Consider the following 18,117-nt stretch of genomic DNA (forward strand, 5'->3'; position numbering starts at 1 on the left):
CTCTGTCAGTGGGACCCTCTGAGTGGGACAACCACTGCTGGGGTGGCTGTGCCAGCTCCCCCATGAACCTCCAGCCATGGGTACCTGGAGCAAGTGGAAACCGCAACTTGGCCAATACTGCCTGTGCCTGAAGCAAATGGAAAGAGAACTGGGGTGGGAAAAATCACGGTTGTTTATTTACAGAAGAACAGCGATGAAAACACAGAACACATTTAGATTTGTAAGAATATTTGTAATAACAACAGTTTATAGAAAGTATATACCTAAGAACATATCTAACAACAGTATTTGAAATGTATTTACAGAAGAAAAAACAAAGCCCTAAACCCTATATCCTAAAGGCAACAACAAACTCTAAAAACTATGTACAAAAGGGTGGCATCTCTGTCCGGGATCTCCATCACTCCAGGAAGAAAAGCAGGTGCCATGGTCACTGCAGTCAGGCACAGAGGGCTCTTCCGTGTGTCCCCAGGCTGGCACAGCGGGACTCTGCTGCCAGAGCTGAGGCTGGCTGGGTCTGGGGGCTGGGCCCCAGGCACTGCCATGGGGCTTGTGTGGCCCAAAGCAAGCACAGGACAGGCTGGGCATGGCCACCAGAACCCAATGCACTGGGTACCACGTGCCTGAGCAGAGACCACCCAGCCCAGCCCCGCCCCAGCCTGGCTGCAGGGAACCCACTGTGCCTGTGGGGACCACATGCCTGTCCTGCTGCTGGCGTCGGTCTTCATCCCAGGACCATGGCCTCCTCTTCATCTTTTTAATCAACATCCATTTCCTCGGTGTACTCTTCCATGTCCACATCCATTTCCTCTTCCACATCCACATCCACCTCCATCTCTTCCTCTCCAGTCTGTCCTCCATCCACCTCCATCTCCTCCTCCTTATCAATTGGTGTGTCCACCTCCATCTCTTCCTCTCCTGTCTTTTCTCCCTCCACTTCCATCTTCCCCTCTCTATCAGTCTTTGTGTCCACCAAGATCTTGTCCTCTCTGCCTTCCACGGCCTGCCGAGGTAGCAAAATCTCAGAGTGCAGTCCCTGTCCCACCCCATCCCCCCAGAACTCCAGCCCACCCGGGCAGCTGGGGGGATCCACCTCCATGGAATGGCACCGTACCTTCCTCAGGACAAATGCCAGCATCCTGCAGGGATGGATGACACAATCCAAGCCTTAGGCAGCTTTGGAGACTGATGATAGAAGGTATCTGGGCAGGAACAAGAAGGGTGACAGGAGCAGCAGGAGCAGCGTGCAGCGTGTGCTGAGCCCAGGGCCAGCGGTTGTGTTGTGCTGCTTGCTGGCTGCTGGCAGTTCCAGATGGGACATGGATTGTGACATGACCATTGAGCTAGAGAGCCTTTGGTTCCATGCTTAGCAACGTTCCCCCAGAGCATGGTGCTTAGAGCCCTGTTCCCAAGGATGGGGCATCCACAGCCTGGGCCAGTGCCTCAGCAGCCTCAGTGGCAAAGAGCAGCTTCCTCAGATCCAGCTTCAATCAGCCTCCTGCAGCTGAAAGCCGTCCCCCCTTGTCCTGGTGCCACAGGCCCTGTGCAACACTCTGTCCCAATCTTTCTTGTGGCACACTTGCAGTCCTGCAGAGCTGCACTGAGGCCTCCCCAGGGTCTCCTCTTTCCAGGCTGAGCATCCCCAGCCCCACGTGGACAGCAGGCAGTGTGATCAGGGGGAGTCCAGGCTGGAGTCAAATGGCATCAGGAACGGAGAGATGGAAGCTTTAGGCCCAGCTTTGCCTCTCAATGTACAAAATTAATAACAGTGGAGGTCAAAACAGTGGGACACTGGTTCTGCACTAATTGGTGAATATAGTCTCTGTTTTTTTCTTTTTTTCTCTCATGCAGTTGCAGTTTTGGCTGTTTGAAAGGAAGCTTGGCACAATATCCATTGTCTTCTCCATTTGTGAAACACCGAGCAGAGTCTGGGCAGACTGATGTTGCAGAGCAAAACCTGCCAAAGTACTGGTGATCCTGAGCCTGGAGGTTTCCATTAAACCCAGCCAAAAGTAATTTCTGGAAAGTCAAGACTGATGTACATTCTCTTGACTTTGGCTTTGCCAACTTCACCTGAGTCTTATGAAAAAGCAAACAAAAAACTCAAACCAAAACAGACAAAACCCAGAAACAAACAAACCCACGCAAACCAATCAAACAAATAGATTTAAAAAGCCAAATAAAACCAAAGGGAATGAGGTATTAGTATTAGTTTTGAGTTCATCACAGCAGGCAAGTGGCTGCTTTCCACGGGATCACCGTAAAAAGCCACAGATAACAGCTGCTCCAAAATACACCCAACAGGAGAACCATAAAAGTGGTACATAGCAACTCTGGGGGAAGCTCCCCATGAAGGTGAGGGATGAGCACACAGTGGTACAGCTCCAGCCTTCCCCAGCCTCCAGGCTGCTCTTTGCTCCTGATGTAAGAGCCTCGCAGGACTGTGGCCCCTCTCAGTGCATTCTAAATCATTCCCACAGCTCTCACTTGAGCCACTGGCATTTCCAGAGCGAGATGCAGGAACAATCCTACTGCCTGCTGAGCCTCTCTGGGAGATCCTCAGCATCTTCCTGCCTAGAGCCACAAAAGAGCTCAGGCTCTCCCTGAACTGGGTTTTCAGGGGACGTTTCCATATCCCTGCGAGATGTGTTCATTGTTCATCAGGCTGTGCCCAGCCTGGATCAGGGCAGCTTGGATGCCACATGGGATCCATCCTTTGCCTTGCCATGTGATCCTCCATGCAGTGGGGATAAAAAGCCGAGCACTGGGGAATCCCAGGTGCTGCAGCAGTGATATTTTTGGGAGAAACACGGAGCTGTGCATGGCCAGCTTGAAGTCTGCACTGGTGTGAGCACCAGGCCTGCCATGCTGAGCCCAGGGCCACAAGCAGTGCTCACCCTGGCTGAGACACTGAGTCCCAACATGGGATCCCATGGGACAGGGCACGCTGGGATTTGCCCCTGCAGCTACCCAGTGTGTCCAGAGAGACTGCAAGGAGACAGTGACCTCTGTCAGTGGGACCCTTTGAGTGGGACAACCCCTCCTGGGGTGGCTGTGCCAGCTCCTCCATGAACCTCCAGCCCTGGGAACCTGGAGCAAGTGGAAACCGCAACTTGGCCAATACAGCCTGTGCCTGAAGCAAATGGAAAGAGAACTGGGGTGGGAAAAATCACGGTTGTTTATTTACAGAAGAACAGCGATGAAAACACAGAACACATCCAGATTTGTAAGAATATTTGTAATAACAACAGTTTATAGAAGGTATATACCTAAGAACATATATAACAACAATATCTGAAATGTATTTACAGAAGACAAAACAAAGCCCTAAAACCTATATCCTAAAGGCAACAACAAACTGTAAAAACTATGTACAAAAGGGTGCCATCTCTGTCCGGTATCTCCATCAGTCAGGAAGAAAAGCAGGTGCCATGGTCACTGCAGTCAGGCACAGAGGGCTCTTCCGTGTGTCCCCAGGCTGGCACAGCGGGACTCTGCTGCCAGAGCTGAGGCTGCCTGGGTCTGGGGGCTGGGCCCCAGGCACTGCCATGGGGCTTGTGTGGCCCAAAGCAAGCACAGGACAGGCTGGGCATGGCCACCAGAATCCAATGCACTGGGTACCACGGGCCTGAGCAGAGACCACCCAGCCCAGCCCCGCCCCAGCCTGGCTGCAGGGAACCCACTCTGCCTGTGGGGACCACATGCCTGTCCTGCTGCTGGCATCGGTCTTCATCCCAGGACCATGGCCTCCTCTTCATCTTTTTCATCAACATCCATTTCCTCGGTGTACTCTTCCATGTCCACGTCTATCTCCTCTTCCACATCCACATCCACCTCCATCTCTTCCTCTCCAGTCTGCTCTCCATCCACCTCCATCTCCTCCTCCGTATCAATTGGGTTGTCCACCTCCATCTCTTCCTCTCCTGTCTTTTCTCCCTCCACTTCCATCTTCTCCTCTCTATCAGTTTGTGTGTCCACCTCCATCTTGTCCTCTCTGCCTGCCACAGCCTGCAGAGGTAGCAAAACCTCAGAGTGGGGTCCCTGTCCCACCCCATCCCCCCAGAACTCCAGCCCACCCGGGCAGCTGGGGGGATCCACCTCCATGGAATGGCACCGTACCTTCCTCAGGACAAATGTCAGCATCCTGCAGGGATGGATGACACAACCCAGGCCTTAGGCAGCTTTGGAGACTGAAGAGATGAGCTATCTGGGCAGGAACAAGAAGGGTGACAGGAGCAGCAGGAGCAGCGTGCAGCGTGTGCTGAGCCCAGGGCCAGCGGTTGTGTTGTGCTGCTTGCTGGCTGCTGGCAGTTCCAGATGGGACATGGATTGTGACATGACCATTGAGCTAGAGAGCCTTTGGTTCCATGCTTAGCAACGTTCCCCCAGAGCATGGTGCTTAGAGCCCTGTTCCCAAGGATGGGGCATCCACAGCCTGGGCCAGTGCCTCAGCACCCTCAGTGGCAAAGAGCAGCTTCCTCAGATCCAGCTTCAATCAGCCTCCTGCAGCTGAAAGCCGTCCCCCCTTGTCCTGGTGCCAAAGGCCCTATGCAACACTCTGTCCCAGTCTTTCTTGTGGCACCCTTGCAGTGCTGCAGAGCTGCACTGAGGCCTCCCCAGGGTCTCCTCTTTCCAGGCTGAGCATCCCCAGCCCCACGTGGACAGCAGGCAGTGTGATCAGGGGGAGTCCAGGCTGGAGTCAAATGGCATCAGGAACTGAGAGATGGAAGCTTTAGGCCCAGCTTTGCCTCTCAATGTACAAAATTAATAACAGTGGAGGTCAAAACAGTGGGACACTGGTTCTGCACTAATTGGTGAATATAGTCTCTGTTTTTTTCTTTTTTTCTCTCATGCAGTTGCAGTTTTGGCTGTTTGAAAGGAAGCTTGGCACAATATCCATTGTCTTCTCCATTTGTGAAACACCGAGCAGAGTCTGGGCAGACTGATGTTGCAGAGCAAAACCTGCCAAAGTACTGGTGATCCTGAGCCTGGAGGTTTCCATTAAACCCAGCCAAAAGTAATTTCTGGAAAGTCAAGCCTGGTGTACATTCTCTTGACTTTGGCTATGCCAACTTCACCTGAGTCTTATGAAAAAGCAAACAAAAAACTCAAACCAAAACAGAAAAAACCCAGAAACAAACAAACCCACGCAAACCAATCAAACAAATAGATTTAAAAAGCCAAATAAAACCAAAGGGAATGAGGTATTAGTATTAGTTTTGAGTTCATCACAGCAGGCAAGTGGCTGCTTTCCACGGGATCACCGTAAAAAGCCACAGATAACAGCTGCTCCAAAATACACCCAACAGGAGAACCATAAAAGTGGTACATAGCAACTCTGGGGGAAGCTCCCCATGAAGGTGAGGGATGAGCACACAGTGGTACAGCTCCAGCCTTCCCCAGCCTCCAGGCTGCTCTTTGCTCCTGATGTAAGAGCCTCGCAGGACTGTGGCCCCTCTCAGTGCATTCTAAATCATTCCCACAGCTCTCACTTGAGCCACTGGCATTTCCAGAGCGAGATGCAGGAACAATCCTACTGCCTGCTGAGCCTCTCTGGGAGATCCTCAGCATCTTCCTGCCTAGAGCCACAAAAGAGCTCAGGCTCTCCCTGAACTGGGTTTTCAGGGGAAGTTTCCATGTCCCTGCGAGATGTATTCATCGTTCATCAGGCTGTGCCCAGCCTGGATCAGGGCAGCTTGGATGCCACATGGGATCCATCCTTTGCCCTGCCATGTGATCCTCCATGCAGTGGGGATAAAAAGCCAAGCACTGGGGAACCCCAGGTGCTGCAGCAGTGATATTTTTGGGAGAAACACGGAGCTGTGCACGGCCAGCTTCAAGTCTGCACTGGTGTGAGCACCAGGCCTGCCATGCTGAGCCCAGGGCCACAAGCAGTGCTCACCCTGGCTGGGACACTGAGTCCCAACATGGGATCCCATGGGACAGGGCACGCTGGGATTTGCCCCTGCAGCTACCCAGTGTGTCCAGAGAGACTGCAAGGAGACAGTGACCTCTGTCAGTGGGACCCTCTGAGTGGGACAACCACTGCTGGGGTGGCTGTGCCAGCTCCCCCATGAACCTCCAGCCATGGGTACCTGGAGCAAGTGGAAACCGCAACTTGGCCAATACTGCCTGTGCCTGAAGCAAATGGAAAGAGAACTGGGGTGGGAAAAATCATGGTTGTTTATTTACAGAAGAACAGCGATGAAAACACAGAACACATTTAGATTTGTAAGAATATTTGTAATAACAACAGTTTATAGAAAGTATATACCTAAGAACATATCTAACAACAGTATTTGAAATGTATTTACAGAAGAAAAAACAACGCCCTAAAACCTATATCCTAAAGGCAACAACAAACTCTAAAAACTATGTACAAAAGGTGCCATCTCTGTCCGGGATCTCCATCAGTCCGGGAAGAAAAGCAGGTGCCATGGTCACTGCAGTCAGGCACAGAGGGCTCTTCCGTGTGTCCCCAGGCTGGCACAGGGGGACTCTGCTGCCAGAGCTGAGGCTGCCTGGGTCTGGGGGCTGGGCCCCAGGCACTGCCATGGGGCTTGTGTGGCCCAAAGCAAGCACAGGACAGGCTGGGCATGGCCACCAGAATCCAATGCACTGGGTACCACGGGCCTGAGCAGAGACCACCCAGCCCAGCCCCGCCCCAGCCTGGCTGCAGGGAACCCACTCTGCCTGTGGGGACCACATGCCTGTCCTGCTGCTGGCATTGGTCTTCATCGCAGGACCATGGCCTCCTCTTCATCTTTTTAATCAACATCCATGTCCTCGGTGTACTCTTCCATGTCCACATCCATTTCCTCTTCCACATCCACATCCACCTCCATCTCTTCCTCTCCAGTCTGTTCTCCATCCACCTCCATCTCCTCCACCGTATCAATTGGTGTGTCCACCTCCATCTCTTCCTCTCCTCTCTTTCCTCCCTCCACTTCCATCTCCTCCTCTCTATCAGTCTGTCTGTCCACCTCCATCTTGTCTTCTCTGTCTGCCACAGCCTGCAGAGGTAGCAAAACCTCAGAGTGGGGTCCCTGTCCCACCCCATCCCCCCAGAACTCCAGCCCACCCGGGCAGCTGGGGGGATCCACCTCCATGGAATGGCACCGTACCTTCCTCAGGACAAATGTCAGCATCCTGCAGGGATGGATGACACAATCCAGGCCTTAGGCAGCTTTGGAGACTGATGATAGAAGGTATCTGGGCAGGAACAAGAAGGGTGACAGGAGCAGCAGGAGCAGCGTGCAGCGTGTGCTGAGCCCAGGGCCAGCGGTTGTGTTGTGCTGCTTGCTGGCTGCTGGCAGTTCCAGATGGGACATGGATTGTGACATGACCATTGAGCTAGAGAGCCTTTGGTTCCATGCTTAGCAACGTTCCCCCAGAGCATGGTGCTCAGAGCCCTGTTCCCAAGGATGGGGCATCCACAGCCTGGGCCAGTGCCTCAGCAGCCTCAGTAGCAAAGAGCAGCTTCCTTAGATCCAGCTTCAATCAGCCTCTTGCAGCTGAAAGCCGTCCCCCCTTGTCCTGTTGCCACAGGCCCTGTGGAACACTCTGTCCCAGTCTTTCTTGTGGCACCCTTGCAGTGCTGCAGAGCTGCAGTGAGGCCTCCCCAGGGTCTCCTATTTCCAGGCTGAGCATCCCCAGCCCCACGTGGACAGCAGGCAGTGTGATCAGGGGGAGTCCAGGCTAGAGTCAAATGGCATCAGGAACGGAGAGATGGAAGCTTTAGGCCCAGCTTTGCCTCTCAATGTACAAAATTAATAAGAGTGGAGGGCAAGATGGTGGGACACTGGTTCTGCTCTAATTGGTGAATATAGTCTCTGTTTTTTTCTTTTTTTCTGTCCTGCTGATGCAGGTTTGGCTGTTTGAAAGGAAGCTTGGCACAATATCCATTGTCTTCTCCATTTGTGAAACACCGAGCAGAGTCTGGGCAAGGTGATGTTGCGGAGCAAAACCTGCCAATGTACTGGTGATCCTGAGCCTGGAGGATGCAGTTAAACCCAGCCAAAAGTAATTTCTGGAAAGTCAAGCCTGGTGTGCATTTTCTTGAGTTTGGCTATGCCAACTTCACCTGAGTCTTATAATAAAGCAAACAAAAAACTCAAACCAAAACCGACAAAGCCCAGAAACAAACAAACCCACGCAAACCAATCAAACAAATAGATTTAAAAAATCCAAATAAAACCAAAAGGAATGAGGAGTTAGTATTAGTTTTGAGTTCATCACAGCAGGCAAGTGGCTGCTTTCCACGGGATCACCATAAAAAGCCACAGATAACAGCTGCTCCAAAATACACCCAACGGGAGAACCATCAAAGTGATACATAGCAACTCTGGGGGCAGCTGCCCATGAAGGTGAGGGATGAGCACCCAGTGGTACAGCTCCAGCCTTCCCCAGCCTCCAGGCTGCTCTTTGCTCCTGATGTAAGAGCCTCGCAGGACTGTGGCCCCTCTCAGTGCATTCTATATCATTCCCACAGCTCTCAGTTGAGCCACTGGCATTTCCACAGCGAGATGCAGGCACAATCCTACTGTCTGCTGAGCCTCCCTGGGAGATCCTGAGCTTCTTCCTGCCTAGAGCCACAAAAGAGCTCAGGCTCTCCCTGAACTGGGTTTTAAGGGGAGCTTTCCATGTCCCTGCGAGATGTGTTCATCGTTCATCAGGCTGTGCCCAGCCTGGATCAGGGCAGGTTGGATGCCACATGGGATCCATCCTTTGCCCTGCCATGTGATCCTCCATGTAGTGGGGATAAAAAGCCAAGCACTGGGGAACCCCAGGTGCTGCAGCAGTGATATTTTTGGGAGAAACACAGAGCTGTGCACGGCCAGCTTCAAGTCTGCACTGGTGTGAGCACCAGGCCTGCCATGCTGAGCCCAGGGCCACAAGCAGTGCTCACCCTGGCTGGGACACTGAGTCCCAACATGGGATCCCATGGGACAGGGCACGCTGGGATTTGCCCCTGCAGCTACCCAGTGTGTCCAGAGAGACTGCAAGGAGACAGTGACCTCTGTCAGTGGGACCCTCTGAGTGGGACAACCACTGCTGGGGTGGCTGTGCCAGCTCCTCCATGAACCTCCAGCCCTGGGAACCTGGAGCAAGTGGAAACCGCAACTTGGCCAATACAGCCTGTGCCTGAAGCAAATGGAAAGAGAACTGGGGTGGGAAAAATCACGGTTGTTTATTTACAGAAGAACAGCGATGAAAACACAGAACACATTTAGATTTGTAAGAATATTTGTAATAACAACAGTTTATAGAAAGTATATACCTAAGAACATATCTAACAACAGTATTTGAAATGTATTTACAGAAGAAAAAACAAAGCCCTAAACCCTATATCCTAAAGGCAACAACAAACTGTAAAAACTATGTACAAAAGGGTGGCATCTCTGTCCGGGATCTCCATCAGTCAGGAAGAAAAGCAGGTGCCATGGTCACTGCAGTCAGGCACAGAGGGCTCTTCCGTGTGTCCCCAGGCTGGCACAGCGGGACTCTGCTGCCAGAGCTGAGGCTGGCTGGGTCTGGGGGCTGGGCCCCAGGCACTGCCATGGGGCTTGTGTGGCCCAAAGCAAGCACAGGACAGGCTGGGCATGGCCACCAGAACACAAGGCACTGGGTACCACGGGCCTGAGCAGAGACCACCCAGCCCAGCCCCGCCCCAGCCTGGCTGCAGGGAACCCACTGTGCCTGTGGGGACCACATGCCTGTCCTGCTGCTGGCGTCGGTCTTCATCCCAGGACCATGGCCTCCTCTTCATCTTTTTAATCAACATCCATTTCCTCGGTGTACTCTTCCATGTCCACATCCATTTCCTCTTCCACATCCACATCCACCTCCATCTCTTCCTCTCCAGTCTGTCCTCCATCCACCTCCATCTCCTCCTCCTTATCAATTGGTGTGTCCACCTCCATCTCTTCCTCTCCTGTCTTTTCTCCCTCCACTTCCATCTTCCCCTCTCTATCAGTCTTTGTGTCCACCAAGATCTTGTCCTCTCTGCCTTCCACGGCCTGCCGAGGTAGCAAAATCTCAGAGTGCAGTCCCTGTCCCACCCCATCCCCCCAGAACTCCAGCCCACCCGGGCAGCTGGGGGGATCCACCTCCATGGAATGGCACCGTACCTTCCTCAGGACAAATGTCAGTATCCTGCAGGGATGGATGACACAATCCAAGCCTTAGGCAGCTTTTGAGACTGAAGAGATGAGCTATCTGGGCAGGAACAAGAAGGGTGACAGGAGCAGCAGGAGCAGCGTGCAGCGTGTGCTGAGCCCAGGGCCAGCGGTTGTGTTGTGCTGCTTGCTGGCTGCTGGCAGTTCCAGATGGGACATGGATTGTGACATGACCATTGAGCTAGAGAGCCTTTGGTTCCATGCTTAGCAACGTTCCCCCAGAGCATGGTGCTCAGAGCCCTGTTCCCAAGGATGGGGCATCCACAGCCTGGGCTAGTGCCTCAGCACCCTCAGTGGCAAAGAGCAGCTTCCTCAGATCCAGCTTCAATCAGCCTCCTGCAGCTGAAAGCCGTCCCCCCTTGTCCTGTTGCCACAGGCCCTGTGGAACACTCTGTCCCAGTCTTTCTTGTGGCACCCTTGCAGTGCTGCAGAGCTGCAGTGAGGCCTCCCCAGGGTCTCCTATTTCCAGGCTGAGCATCCCCAGCCCCACGTGGACAGCAGGCAGTGTGATCAGGGGGAGTCCAGGCTAGAGTCAAATGGCATCAGGAACGGAGAGATGGAAGCTTTAGGCCCAGCTTTGCCTCTCAATGTACAAAATTAATAAGAGTGGAGGGCAAGATGGTGGGAACCTGGTTCTGCTCTAATTGGTGAATATAGTCTCTGTTTTTTTCTTTTTTTCTGTCCTGCTGATGCAGGTTTGGCTGTTTGAAAGGAAGCTTGGCACAATATCCATTGTCTTCTCCATTTGTGAAACACCGAGCAGAGTCTGGGCAAGGTGATGTTGCGGAGCAAAACCTGCCAATGTACTGGTGATCCTGAGCCTGGAGGATTCCATTAAACCCAGCCAAAAGTAATTTCTGGAAAGTCAAGCCTGGTGTACATTTTCTTGAGTTTGGCTATGCCAACTTCACCTGAGTCTTATAATAAAGCAAACAAAATCTCAAACCAAAACAGACAAAACCCAGAAACAAACAAACCCACGCAAACCAATCAAACAAATAGATTTAAAAAATCCAAATAAAACCAAAGGGAATGAGGAGTTAGTATTAGTTTTGAGTTCATCACAGCAGGCAAGTGGCTGCTTTCCACAGGATCACCATAAAAAGCCACAGATAACAGCTGCTCGAAAATACACCCAACGGGAGAACCATCAAAGTGATACATAGCAACTCTGGGGGCAGCTGCCCATGAAGGTGAGGGATGAGCACCCAGTGGTACAGCTCCAGCCTTCCCCAGCCTCCAGGCTGCTCTTTGCTCCTGATGTAAGAGCCTTGCAGGACTGTGGCCCCTCTCAGTGCATTCTAAATCATTCCCACAGCTCTCACTTGAGCCACTGGCATGTCCAGAGCGAGATGCAGGCACAATCCTACTGCCTGCTGAGCCTCCCTGGGAGATCCTGAGCTTCTTCCTGCCTAGAGCCACAAAAGAGCTCAGGCTCTCCCTGAACTGGGTTTTCAGGGGAGCTTTCCATGTCCCTGCGAGATGTGTTCATCGTTCATCAGGCTGTGCCCAGCCTGGATCAGGGCAGCTTGGATGCCACATGGGATCCATCCTTTGCCCTGCCATGTGATCCTCCATGCAGTGGGGATAAAAAGCCAAGCACTGGGGAACCCCAGGTGCTGCAGCAGTGATATTTTTGGGAGAAACACGGAGCTGTGCACGGCCAGCTTCAAGTCTGCACTGGTGTGAGCACCAGGCCTGCCATGCTGAGCCCAGGGCCACAAGCAGTGCTCACCCTGGCTGGGACACTGAGTCCCAACATGGGATCCCATGGGACAGGGCACGCTGGGATTTGCCCCTGCAGCTACCCAGTGTGTCCAGAGAGACTGCAAGGAGACAGTGACCTCTGTCAGTGGGACCCTCTGAGTGGGACAACCACTGCTGGGGTGGCTGTGCCAGCTCCCCCATGAACCTCCAGCCCTGGGTACCTGGAGCAAGTGGAAACCGCAACTTGGCCAATACTGCCTGTGCCTGAAGCAAATGGAAAGAGAACTGGGGTGGGAAAAATCACGGTTGTTTATTTACAGAAGAACAGCGATGAAAACACAGAACACATTTAGATTTGTAAGAATATTTGTAATAACAACAGTTTATAGAAAGTATATACCTAAGAACATATCTAACAACAGTATTTGAAATGTATTTACAGAAGAAAAAACAACGCCCTAAAACCTATATCCTAAAGGCAACAACAAACTCTAAAAACTATGTACAAAAGGTGCCATCTCTGTCCGGGATCTCCATCAGTCCGGGAAGAAAAGCAGGTGCCATGGTCACTGCAGTCAGGCACAGAGGGCTCTTCCGTGTGTCCCCAGGCTGGCACAGCGGGACTCTGCTGCCAGAGCTGAGGCTGCCTGGGTCTGGGGGCTGGGCCCCAGGCACTGCCATGGGGCTTGTGTGGCCCAAAGCAAGCACAGGACAGGCTGGGCATGGCCACCAGAATCCAATGCACTGGGTACCACGGGCCTGAGCAGAGACCACCCAGCCCAGCCCCGCCCCAGCCTGGCTGCAGGGAACCCACTCTGCCTGTGGGGACCACATGCCTGTCCTGCTGCTGGCATTGGACTTCATCCCAGGACCATGGCCTCCTCTTCATCTTTTTAATCAACATCCATGTCCTCGGTGTACTCTTCCATGTCCACATCCATTTCCTCTTCCACATCCACATCCACCTCCATCTCTTCCTCTCCAGTCTGTCCTCCATCCACCTCCATCTCCTCCTCCTTATCAATTGGTGTGTCCACCTCCATCTCTTCCTCTCCTGTCTTTTCTCCCTCCACTTCCATCTTCCCCTCTCTATCAGTCTTTGTGTCCACCAAGATCTTGTCCTCTCTGCCTTCCACGGCCTGCCGAGGTAGCAAAATCTCAGAGTGGAGTCCCTGTCCCACCCCATCCCCCCAGAACTCCAGCCCACCCGGGCAGCTGGGGGGATCCACCTCCATGGAATGGCACCGTACCTTCCTCAGGACAAATGCCAGCATCCTGCAGGGATGGATGGCACAATCCAGGCCTTAGGCAGCTTTGGAGACTGAAGAGATGAGCTATCTGGGCAGGAACAAGAAGGGTGACAGGAGCAGCAGGAGCAGCGTGCAGCGTGTGATGAGCCCAGGGCCAGCGGTTGTGTTGTGCTGCTTGCTGGCTGCTGGCAGTTCCAGATGGGACATGGATTGTGACATGACCATTGAGCTAGAGAGCCTTTGGTTCCATGCTTAGCAACGTTCCCCCAGAGCATGGTGCTCAGAGCCCTGTTCCCAAGGATGGGGCATCCACAGCCTGGGCCAGTGCCTCAGCAGCCTCAGTAGCAAAGAGCAGCTTCCTTAGATCCAGCTTCAATCAGCCTCTTGCAGCTGAAAGCCGTCCCCCCTTGTCCTGTTGCCACAGGCCCTGTGGAACACTCTGTCCCAGTCTTTCTTGTGGCACCCTTGCAGTGCTGCAGAGCTGCAGTGAGGCTTCCCCAGGGTCTCCTATTTCCAGGCTGAGCATCCCCAGCCCCACGTGGAAAGCAGGCAGTGTGATCAGGGGGAGTCCAGGCTAGAGTCAAATGGCATCAGGAACGGAGAGATGGAAGCTTTAGGCCCAGCTTTGCCTCTCAATGTACAAAATTAATAAGAGTGGAGGGCAAGATGGTGGGACACTGGTTCTGCTCTAATTGGTGAATATAGTCTCTGTTTTTTTCTTTTTTTCTGTCCTGCTGATGCAGGTTTGGCTGTTTGAAAGGAAGCTTGGCACAATATCCATTGTCTTCTCCATTTGTGAAACACCGAGCAGAGTCTGGGCAGACTGATGTTGCAGAGCAAAACCTGCCAAAGTACTGGTGATCCTGAGCCTGGAGGATGCAGTTAAACCCAGCCAAAAGTAATTTCTGGAAAGTCAAGCCTGGTGTACATTCTCTTAAATTTGGCTTTGCCAACTTCACCTGAGTCTTATGAAAAAGCAAACAAAAAACTCAAACCAAAACAGAAAAAACCCAGAAACAAACAAACCCACGCAAACCAATCAAACAAATAGATTTAAAAAGCCAAATAAAACCAAAGGGAATGAGGTATTAGTATTAGTTTTGAGTTCATCACAGCAGGCAAGTGGCTGCTTTCCACGGGATCACCGTAAAAAGCCACAGATAACAGCTGCTCCAAAATACACCCAACAGGAGAACCATAAAAGTGGTACATAGCAACTCTGGGGGAAGCTCCCCATGAAGGTGAGGGATGAGCACACAGTGGTACAGCTCCAGCCTTCCCCAGCCTCCAGGCTGCTCTTTGCTCCTGATGTAAGAGCCTCGCAGGACTGTGGCCCCTCTCAGTGCATTCTAAATCATTCCCACAGCTCTCACTTGAGCCACTGGCATTTCCAGAGCGAGATGCAGGAACAATCCTACTGCCTGCTGAGCCTCTCTGGGAGATCCTCAGCATCTTCCTGCCTAGAGCCACAAAAGAGCTCAGGCTCTCCCTGAACTGGGTTTTCAGGGGACGTTTCCATATCCCTGCGAGATGTGTTCATTGTTCATCAGGCTGTGCCCAGCCTGGATCAGGGCAGCTTGGATGCCACATGGGATCCATCCTTTGCCTTGCCATGTGATCCTCCATGCAGTGGGGATAAAAAGCCGAGCACTGGGGAATCCCAGGTGCTGCAGCAGTGATATTTTTGGGAGAAACACGGAGCTGTGCATGGCCAGCTTGAAGTCTGCACTGGTGTGAGCACCAGGCCTGCCATGCTGAGCCCAGGGCCACAAGCAGTGCTCACCCTGGCTGGGACATTGAGTCCCAACATGGGATCCCATGGGACAGGGCACGCTGGGATTTGCCCCTGCAGCTACCCAGTGTGTCCAGAGAGACTGCAAGGAGACAGTGACCTCTGTCAGCGGGACCCTCTGAGTGGGACAACCAGTCCTGGGGTGGCTGTGCCAGCTCCTCCATGAACCTCCAGCCCTGGGAACCTGGAGCAAGTGGAAACCGCAACTTGGCCAATACAGCCTGTGCCTGAAGCAAATGGAAAGAGAACTGGGGTGGGAAAAATCACGGTTGTTTATTTACAGAAGAACAGCGATGAAAAGGCAGAACACATCTAGATTTTTAAGAATATTTGTAATAACAACAGTTTATAGAAGGTATATACCTAAGAACATATATAACAACAATATCTGAAATGTATTTACAGAAGACAAAACAAAGCCCTAAAACCTATATCCTAAAGGCAACAACAAACTGTAAAAACTATGTACAAAAGGGTGGCATCTCTGTCCGGTATCTCCATCAGTCAGGAAGAAAAGCAGGTGCCATGGTCACTGCAGTCAGGCACAGAGGGCTCTTCCGTGTGTCCCCAGGCTGGCACAGTGGGACTCTGCTGCCAGAGCTGAGGCTGGCTGGGTCTGGGGGCTGGGCCCCAGGCACTGGCATGGGGCTTGTGTGGCCCAAAGCAAGCACAGGACAGGCTGGGCATGGCCACCAGAATCCAATGCACTGGGTACCACGGGCCTGAGCAGAGACCACCCAGCCCAGCCCCGCCCCAGCCTGGCTGCAGGGAACCCACTCTGCCTGTGGGGACCACATGCCTGTCCTGCTGCTGGCATCGGTCTTCATCCCAGGACCATGGCCTCCTCTTCATCTTTTTCATCTATGTCCATGTCCTCGGTGTACTCTTCCATGTCCACGTCCATCTCCTCTTCCACATCCACATCCACCTCCATCTCTTCCTCTCCAGTCTGCTCTCCATCCACCTCCATCTCCTCCTCCATATCAATTTCTGTGTCCACCTCCATCTCTTCCTCTCCTGTCTTTTCTCCCTCCACTTCCATCTTTTCCTCTCTATCAGCCTGTGTGTCCACCTCCATCTTGTCCTCTCTGCCTGCCACAGCCTGCAGAGGTAGCAAAACCTCAGAGTGGGGTTCCTGTCCCACCCCATCCCCCCAGAACTCCAGCCCACCCGGGCAGCTGGGGGGATCCACCTCCATGGAATGGCACCGTACCTTCCTGAGGACAAATGTCAGCATCCTGCAGGGATGGATGACACAACCCAGGCCTTAGGCAGCTTTGGAGACTGAAGAGATGAGCTATCTGGGCAGGAACAAGAAGGGTGACAGGAGCAGCAGGAGCAGCGTGCAGCGTGTGCTGAGCCCAGGGCCAGCGGTTGTGTTGTGCTGCTTGCTGGCTGCTGGCAGTTCCAGATGGGACATGGATTGTGACATGACCATTGAGCTAGAGAGCCTTTGGTTCCATGCTTAGCAACGTTCCCCCAGAGCATGGTGCTTAGAGCCCTGTTCCCAAGGATGGGGCATCCACAGCCTGGGCCAGTGCCTCAGCACCCTCAGTGGCAAAGAGCAGCTTCCTCAGATCCAGCTTCAATCAGCCTCCTGCAGCTGAAAGCCGTCCCCCCTTGTCCTGGTGCCACAGGCCCTGTGCAACACTCTGTCCCAGTCTTTCTTGTGGCACCCTTGCAGTGCTGCAGAGCTGCAGTGAGGCCTCCCCAGGGTCTCCTCTTTCCAGGCTGAGCATCCCCAGCCCCACGTGGACAGCAGGCAGTGTGATGAGGGGGAGTCCAGGCTGGAGTCAAATGGCATCAGGAACGGAGAGATGGAAGCTTTAGGCCCAGCTTTGCCTCTCAATGTACAAAATTAATAACAGTGGAGGTCAAAACAGTGGGACACTGGTTCTGCACTAATTGGTGAATATAGTCTCTGTTTTTTTCTTTTTTTCTCTCATGCAGTTGCAGTTTTGGCTGTTTGAAAGGAAGCTTGGCACAATATCCATTGTCTTCTCCATTTGTGAAACACCGAGCAGAGTCTGGGCAGACTGATGTTGCAGAGCAAAACCTGCCAAAGTACTGGTGATCCTGAGCCTGGAGGTTTCCATTAAACCCAGCCAAAAGTAATTTCTGGAAAGTCAAGCCTGGTGTACATTTTCTTGAGTTTGGCTATGCCAACTTCACCTGAGTCTTATGAAAAAGCAAACAGAAAACTCAAACCAAAACAGACAAAACCCAGAAGCAAACAAACCCACGCAAACCAATCAAACACAGAGACTAAAATAGCCCAGATGAAACCAAAGGGAATGAGGAATTAGTATTAGTTTTGAGTTCATCACGGCAGGCAAATGGCTGCTTTCCACAGGATCACCATAAAAAAACACAGATAACAGCTGCTCCAAAATACACCCAACGGGAGAACCATCAAAGTCATACTTAGCAACTCTGGGGGCAGCTCCCCATGAAGGTGAGGGATGAGCACACAGTGGTACAGCTCCAGCCTTCCCCAGCCTCCAGGCTGTCCTTTGCTCCTGATGTAAGAGCCGTGCAGGACTGTGGCCCCTCTCAGTGCATTCTAAATCATTCCCACAGCTCTCACTTGAGCCCCTGGCATTTCCAGAGCGAGATGCAGGCACAATCCTACTGCCTGCTGAGCCTCTCTGGGAGATCCTGAGCATCTTCCTGCCTAGAGCCACAAAAGAGCTCAGGCTCTCCCTGAACTGGGTTTTCAGGGGAAGTTTCCATGTCCCTGCGAGATGTGTTCATCGTTCATCAGGCTGTGCCCAGCCTGGATCAGGGCAGGTTGGATGCCACATGGGATCCATCCTTTGCCCTGCCATGTGATCCTCCATGCAGTGGGGATAAAAAGCCAAGCACTGGGGAACCCCAGGTGCTGCAGCAGTGATATTTTTGGGAGAAACACGGAGCTGTGCATGGCCAGCTTGAAGTCTGCACTGGCGTGAGCACCAGGCCTGCCATGCTGAGCCCAGGGCCACAAGCAGTGCTCACCCTGGCTGGGACATTGAGTCCCAACATGGGATCCCATGGGACAGGACACGCTGGGATTTGCCCCTGCAGCTACCCAGTGTGTCCAGAGAGACTGCAAGGAGACATTGACCTCTCTCAGTGGGACCCTCTGAGTGGGACAACCACTCCTGGGGTGGCTGTGCCAGCTCCCCCATGAACCTCCAGCCATGGGAAC

This window comes from Lonchura striata, chromosome 36 (genome assembly GCF_050655825.1).
Source record: "Lonchura striata isolate lonStrDom1 chromosome 36, ASM5065582v1, whole genome shotgun sequence".
In the NCBI taxonomy this organism is placed as follows: domain Eukaryota; kingdom Metazoa; phylum Chordata; class Aves; order Passeriformes; family Estrildidae; genus Lonchura; species Lonchura striata.